Source organism: Carcharodon carcharias, chromosome 16 (genome assembly GCF_017639515.1).
Source record: "Carcharodon carcharias isolate sCarCar2 chromosome 16, sCarCar2.pri, whole genome shotgun sequence".
NCBI classification, from domain to species: domain Eukaryota; kingdom Metazoa; phylum Chordata; class Chondrichthyes; order Lamniformes; family Lamnidae; genus Carcharodon; species Carcharodon carcharias.
The window spans coordinates 99,554,138-99,562,313 of record NC_054482.1 but is presented as its reverse complement, the minus strand read 5'-3'; the positions used below and the strand labels follow the sequence as shown (position 1 = coordinate 99,562,313).

The window sequence follows — 8,176 nt, the reverse complement described above, 5'->3', positions numbered from 1 at the left end:
GTGGGAGTAAAACCTACAGCTTGATTTGAAGTTTGATGGCACGCAGTGCCCCAGATTGAAAAATTTTGATGAATTGGTGGACCTTGTGAAGGGTCATTATTAACCAAAGCCTTCAGTCACGATGCAAAGGTTCAAGTTTAATTTGCAAAACAGATCCCTGGGTGAGACAATTGCATGCTATGTGGCAAATTTGAAGCAGCTAATGGAACATTATGAGTTTGGTACGTCTTTAAATGACATGCTCAGAGATCGTTTAGTGTGTGGTGTGAATGAGGACACTATTCAGAAAAGATTATTTTCTGAATTTGAATTTGGATTTCAAGAAGGCGCTAGAGATAGCACTGGCAATGGATAGAGCAGCCAGGGATTCAAAGGCCATACAGGCATGCAAAATGACACCATCCTCCACATTGGCTGGGAAATCCGAGCCAAAAATGGCATGAAGATGCAAGACACTGCTGAGAAGCGGGTGTTAAGAAATAGAGATGATTTTGGTAAGTTATATTGGTAGTTGTATGTGTTAAGAATGAGTTTAGCTTTAAAGTTTAAGTTTAATTTGTATTTCCATGTCTCTGTGTTAAGAAAGATCAAATAGAGTTTTAGTTACATTTAAAAGGGCGCTTGCATTTCCAATGAGGTTTTTATGACTGTTGCAGCTAAGTTATACAAACAAGGGTAGAAGAATTTATGATTGTTGCCTAGCAACAGGGGGTTCAGAGAGGCAGGTCCCTCCCTCAGACAAGTACATAGAAGAAGAGAAACAGCAGTCTTGATTTGGAAGCTGTGGAGTTCAGTTGGTTTTTTGAAAGTCGCTGCCAGGAGAGACTGGAGCAAAGGGGACAGATAGCTAGACTTGAACTAAGAAAAACCCCAAAAATCCAGAGGAGTGGAAGAGGAGAAAGTCCGAAGCAAACCTTCCAGTCAAAGGAAGGACAGGAACCTAGAAAAGGTCCTGTTAAGTGAAATTAAGAGTGAGGGGCAGAAAAAAAGGCTCCAAGCTTCAGATTTAAAGTGACAAAGCTGCAGAAAGTAGATTTAAAGCGAGAACAGTTAGCAAAAGGAAAGAAGTCCAAAGAGATTGCTGAAGGTCTGTAACTCTTTGCTATGGGCATGTGAAACAGTGGTGTACTGTTAATGGCTGCTCCCATGGGAATGAGTGCGTGGAAGACAGCTTGAATGCTTGTGGTAACCTAGGGAAGAGGAGCATTGGATGGAGAGTTCGAAACCCTGGAGTTGAAGGAATTTGAGAAAAAGCGCTGGTTTGGGAGAAGATTCCAAGGCCAGTTCTTGGAGAGTGGAGATTGGAAACCCTCGTGTGAAAGACAGAATGCAGCGAGACTGGTTGGCTTACAGTGTGACAAGCGAAGTCCGGGGGGGGGGGGGGGGGGGGGGGGGGGGGGTTGGGTGGAGTGGTGGTGGGGTAGTTGAGGAGAGGTTCATAACATCTGGTTGAGGTGGCATCTGTCCCTTGGTTTCAGAATGTGGTGTGTCTGACCACAGGGTGCTATAGGTTTACATGGACTGTGTATTTACTGTGAGTATTAAAGTATAAGACAGCTTTTATAACTTGTGTTATCCTTACAAATCTGTATATATTTGTAAAGGTATAGTTGTGGATGAAGGAGTATTGTAATATCTTTTCTTGTTGAATAAATGTCTTTTTTTGTTAAAAGTTCATCGGCTGACTCCTGTGACTCTGTTCAGTAGCCACTCTCCACATATCTAAACAAACAAATAGATCCTAACTTTTATCAAGCTGGATTCCACCCTGGGATCTGACTTGTCCAGGGGTAACTTCAGCTGGGATCATAGCACGGGAAACAGACCCCACTAACCGAAGAATAAAGAAAAATAACTTGGCAGTGAAATCAAAGAGTAATTTTAATAGAGGTGGAAACAAGCAGCCTTTTAGCGATTGGCAGTTTAAAAAATTGAATGCTACTATTGTCACAGAAATGGACATATAATGAGGCATCGCAAGGAAAGATTCAAGCAGGCTTGTAAACAAAAGAAGAAGCTCAAAGAAATCTACAAGAAGAGCCTGAAACATTGAATTCAGACATTAGCTCGCTGTTTAATCTGAAAGTTGGAAAGACAGAACCAATATTTGTCGTGGTGAAAATAAATGGCAAACCTGTTGGAATGGAAGTGGACCTGGGAGCTTCCACTACAGTAATTGGGGAACATACCTTTAGAAATGTGAATAATGGTGAACATCAAATAAGTTTCAAAGAAACAGCTGCCAAGCTAAAACCATATACAGGTGAAGACATTCAAGTTAAAGTCATAAGCAGATTGACCATCCATTATGGAAGCCAATCGGCAAAGCTACCCTTGATGATGGTATCAGGTGAAAGGGCCGAGCTTCCTGGGGTGAAATTGGTTGAAGGAAATTAAATTAGAATGGGCTGAAAGTTTCCAGTTGAAAGCAAGTGGGCTACCAGAGCTACTTCAAAAGTACGCCACCGTCTTCAAGGATGAACTTGGGAAAATCCAGGGGCTGCAGGCAAAAATTCATGTGGATCCAGAAGCAACCCCTCACTTCATGAAGGTGAGACTGGTACCGTTTGCACTACAAGAGCAAGTCGACTTTGAACTGGACATCCAGGAGAGACTGGGCGTTATAGAAACATGTTCAGTTCTCAGAATGGGCAGCACCCATAGTCCTCATCCTTAAACCTGACCAAAGCGTCCAAATTTGCGAAGACTACACATTGACAGTTAATAAAATAGCTAAGCTAGGCACCCCATTCCAAAAATCAAAGACCTGTATGCTGAGCTGGCAAGAGGTACAACCTACATGATACTTGACATGAGTCATGCTTATCAACAGCGAGAGTTGGATAATGCCTCCTGGGAATTTGTCACAATTAATACCCACAAAGCGTTGTACCAATATACACAATTGCCTCTCGGTATCTCCTCAGCTTGTACCATCTTTCAGAGAGAAATGGAAAGCTTGTAGGGACTGCCCCAGGCTGTTGTCTATTTAGACGATGTATTGGTGACAGGATTCACTGAAAAAGAGCATTTGGCAAACTTAGAAGAAGTCTTAAAATGTTTCTTGCAAGCTGGAGTGCATTTAAAAAAAAAATGCATGTTCCAAGCGAGGGAGGTAATCTATTTGGGTCACTGGGTAGATTCACAGTGCCACCACCCAGTTGACGAGAAAGTGAGAGCCATAAGAGAGGCATCTGTGCCGAAGAACACCTCAGAGCTCAAATCATTCCTAGGAATGATCAACTATTCTGGGCGGTTCTTACTCAATTTGTCTACAGTGCTGGCCCCCCTGCATTCTCTACTCAAAAAGAACTAACGTTGGTCTTGAGAGGCGCTCCACAAAGAAGCTTTCATAAAGGTGAAGCAATTGTTGCACTTGTCCAATCTATAGTGCACTGACCAGATGAAAGAATTAGTACTGACATGTGATTCCTCTCCCTATGGGGTAGGAGCAGTGCTCGCTCATCGAATGGACAATGGCATGGAACGGCCAACAGGTCATGTATCAAGAACGCTCACCACTGTGGAAAAGGGGTCATCGCAGATAGAAAAACAAGGCCTGTCCATCATCTTTGGTGTCAAGAAATTTCACCCATGTGTACATGGCTGCCATTTTAGAATCGTTTCAGACCACAAACCATTGCTAGGATTGTTTAGTGAGGACAAGGCTATACCCCAACCATAGCCTGAGCAAGAATGCAACAATGGGCCTTAATTCTGGCAGCATACGAATATTCTTTCATACGTAGGCCTGGCAATCAAATCGCAAATGCTGATGCACTTAGTCGTTTGCCCTCACAAGAAAATGATGAGCATGTCCCAGTTCCATAGGAACTTATTTTACTGTTAAATTCCTTAGATTCCTCACTGGCATGTGCTCGACAGATCAGAGACTGGACAAGTCGGGATCCAGTCTTATCTCACGTACGAGAACAAGTGCTACATAGTTGGTCACAGGAGCCCGTATCTGATGAAATGAAACCGTACTTCAACAGAAGACATGAAATAACCAGCCAGGGTGGCATCTTATTGTGGGGAGCATGAGTGATGGTTTGTCCAAAAGGAAGGAAGCCACTTTTAATTGAACTACACAGCACACATCCAGGAATTTCCCGAATGAAGACCATAGCATATATGGCCTGGGATTGATGGCGAAATAGAGAGTTTAGTGAAGCATTGTGTGCAATGTCAGCAACTGCAAAAGTTATACCCTTGGGAGTGGGCAGATAGACCCTGGGTGCGGTTACACATTGTTCCCACAAAAGGTCCAACATAGTCAATGTTTCTGCCCATTCAAAATGTTTCGACATATATGAGGTGAAGTCACCATCATTGACCGCTACAATTGAGAAATTACGTCAAAGTTTTGCCATTCATGGACTACCAGGAGTAGTCATTTCTGATAATGGCACGGCATTTACGAGTGCTGAGTTTCAACAGTTTGTCAGTCTCAACAGTATCACTCATGTAAAAACTGCACCGTACTACACTTCCTCAAAGTGACTGGCCTAAAGAATGATTCAAACATTCAAGACAGGCATGATAAAGATAACTGGTGAGTCCTTAGCAACCAAGCTTGCACACCTTTTTCATTATAGGACTACCCCTCATACAACAACAGGTGTCACACCTGCGGAGTTATTGTTGAAACGCCATCTCAGGCTGAGATTGAGCTTAATAATGCTGAATTTAGGGGGGAAGGTGGAAAGGAATCAGGGAAACCAGAAAACTAGATACGACTGGCATAGTCGCGAGAGGAAATTTACCATGGGAGAGCTGGTATACCTGAAAAACTTAGGAGAAGGACCAAAGTAGTTACCGGGTGAATTAAGTGTGGTGACTGGACCTCTATCTTACTATGTGGAGGTGGAAGGTCGAATCATTCAGAAACATGTGGACCATTTAAGGAAGGAAGAGACAAATCACCAAGATTTGGTTCCACCAGTGATCACGGCCAGGTCTGTGTTTCCTGTTGAGAATACTCAAGCCAGGACAAACATGTCTGATGCTCCTGTAAGAGTTGAGGATACAGAACTGCAAGTGCCCACCGAAGCACTTGATGTTCAGGAAACTCCGGAAAAGGAGGTTCCTGACCAAGAATCTGAAGTTGTGGAGCTGCGACGTTCCACACGTACCAGGAAATAGCTGAAAGACTGAATCTGTAAATTCCTTACCCTGTGTAAATATTTTGTTCCAAAAACAGAAAATGCTGGAAAAGCTCAGCAAGTCTAGCAGCATCTGTGGAGAGTGAAACAGAGTTAACGTTTCGAGTCCATGTGACCCTTCTTCAGGGACCCTTGTTGGCTTGAAAAATATGTACTTGTAAATTTAATATGTATAGCTGAGCTTAAGGGGGAGGAATGTAGTAATTATGATTTTATTTAGTGTGTAATGTACCTTTTTAAGAACAATGTTTGTTAGGAAAGATCGCATTGGCCAGGATTGGGGGCGCCAATCAGAGTCACACATCTGCGTGTTCGCTCTTCAACTTCACCCCTGAGGGGGGGAAAAATTCTGCCCATTATCTGTAGTAACCAATAGGAGAGTAGCACGGGTTACCTCAGCAGACAGTGTAGAGATAGAGTTGGATATGAAAGCACATGTGTAGTTGCTGCTGAGTATGTTGTAAATAAACTTAAGGAGCGTCTGCAGTTCAGCTCTATTAATAGTAGCAACTCGGCCACCCCTACAATACCTTCCTTTCAAGGGCTGGACTGTCAGAACTCTGGGGCTAGAACCCTACCCTGAAGTAAGAGGTCCACACAATACCTGACAGAACAGTGTGCAGCTGCAGGAAGCACTAATAGACACATATGTCACACAAATTGTGATGATTGCTTGGAGCGCTTGGTAATCCGAGGAATGCATGCTGGAGCATCAACAAGGGAGTTCAACATTTCTCATGGTCTAATGTGCTGCAGTAACCTTTTGTAATAACTGTTATTCAACTCTACTTCAAAATAAAACTTGAGGATGTTTTATATAATCGTACTGACCCAATGTTGTTGATGGACCCTGTGCTTGGCAGTTTGATAAATTGTTCACGTGATTGTTTGTTACAATCAGGTCACCTGTTGCTCTGAGGCAGTTGTGCTCTGTTTAAAAAAACTTCTCCCCTCTCCTTAATGCAGTGACTTACACTGGAGCACAATTGCAGAGATGCTGTCAGCCCTCTGGTACATTGGCCACATGACTATCCTTTCAGCGTTAGCTGGGACCATGGAGAGGAGGTTTTCCAGGGACTGAATACAGGAGATGGATCCTCTAAGCAGTACATGTTGGAAAACCAGGCAGGTGGAATGCAAGTCTTTCCATGTAAATGGATGCAAGAAAATCGCTTCCCTTGTTAGGTGTCTGTTTAGACCCACCTGATTGTTCAATACTCAGTCTGCCTGAGCACAGAATTAGAAAAATCTCGTAAGTCTCTGTCCATTATTCCAACGTAGGGGGCATTGGAGTCTTACCTGAGGCCCACACAGCCAGCAGGAGTTGCTAAATGGTAGTCAGGATTAAACAAGTTTAAACCCGCTTGAAAGCTGTTTCTATACTGATCTTCTTTTAATCCAGATTTGGGGGAACCAGGTGTCTGCAGTAAACTGACTCCTGGCGTTAATGCTATTCAATCTGGTTACCATGCAACAGTGCATATGTCTAAGGACTGATTTTCCCCTTCTTAGCTTGGTGATATTAGATTTGAAGACAGTTGTGCCTTCACCATCGCATTGCTAAGGTCAACTAACTCAGCACAAACTAGGGATTGGCCCCAGAATCTTTGGTAAGGAACCAGCACTTCACTGAGCCAGCAGTGACGGACCATGCACCCAGATAGAATGGACTCATGTTCCAAAGCTGATGAGGGCAAGAGCATTAGATTTTAACATGATTTCCACTGCGTCTGTTATCTGTTCTGCTGTATCTGTCAGTAAAATTGAATCATTTACTGCTGCACCAAGGCTATTCTGTTTGACAAGCAATTGAACTGCTGCTAGTCTGGCCACAGCATTACCCATTTTTTCTTTCTTGACAAGGCAGGCTTGTTCTAGAATGAAGGTCTCCTCTGAGCAGATAAAAGTGATGGGTCAGTTATGTAAGCGCTGGGGGTGGGGGGGTGGGGGGAAGCAGACAGCCTGCACTGTTCCACCTACCAACTGAAGGTTAATGGTAGCAGGTGACAACCTTCACAAGCCTTGTGGGTCAGGTGCCTTGCATTATGTCCTGATTGCAAGTCAATTTATTTAGTGTGTGTCTTTCAAGCTGCATTTGTAAATGAATGAATAATATTTCAAATTAAATAAAGCCGTTATTAGGACTCAAAAAAAAAAATTAGACGTTGACCTCAAGGGCTCTGAGCCTCATCACCAAGCGTGGCCTTTCTACTTCTGTTTGCATGCGTGTCCATGGACAAGGTGTTGCAAAGGTTGATGATTTTTCACTTTCCGCTTACTATGATCGCAAAGATGAGCCGCTTACAGCCCTTGACTTTGTGGATCAGAAGTCCCTGAAGGAGAAGGAGAAAAGTTCTTGGGTTTCTCTATCCAGTGATGAGAAGCTGAAGTTGTATCGCATTCGCTTTAACCAAAGTTTTGCAGAGATGAACAAGACGTCAAATGAATGGAAAACGGTTATTGGTGGAGTCCTTTTCATGTTGGGTTTTACTGGACTGATTGTCTTCTGGCAGAGGCTATTTGTATATGGTGATGTTCCTCACACTTTCTCTGATGAATAGAAGGCAAAGCAGATCAAGAGAATGTTGGACATGCAGATGAACCCAGTTGAAGGCATTGCTTCGCAGTGGGATTATGAAAATAACAAGTGGAAGAAATGAATATACACTGGAATTCTTAATAGTTACTCATTTAACATTTCAAATATGAGCCCATGTGTGTTCAGGAGTTTAACCTAACCAAGAGTTAATCTGTAAATTCGATAATAAACTTGACTGGTTTACGTGAAAAAAAAAATTATAATTAGAGACTTCCTCAATGTCCCCAAGGGCACTGTCCAATTTGGAACTGAGTTATCCTGGTCAAAAAGGCCCCAAATTTGATCTCCAGCCAGTGCGATATTGCTTTGTCTTTGCTGGAGTGTCAGGCACCAAAACCTGATCACAGTGTATCTGGATTAAGGGAGTGGGAAATGTTCCAAGATTCCAGCTCCGGGCCTCTTTCCAGCAATC

The 8,176-nt window shown here is 43.1% G+C and overlaps 1 pseudogene; it reads left to right on the top strand.

The window, feature by feature from the left end:
* The first annotated feature begins 385 nt into the window (after positions 1-385).
* On the top strand, positions 386-7,961 carry LOC121288971 (annotated as a pseudogene).
* The last annotated feature ends 215 nt before the right edge of the window (positions 7,962-8,176 follow it).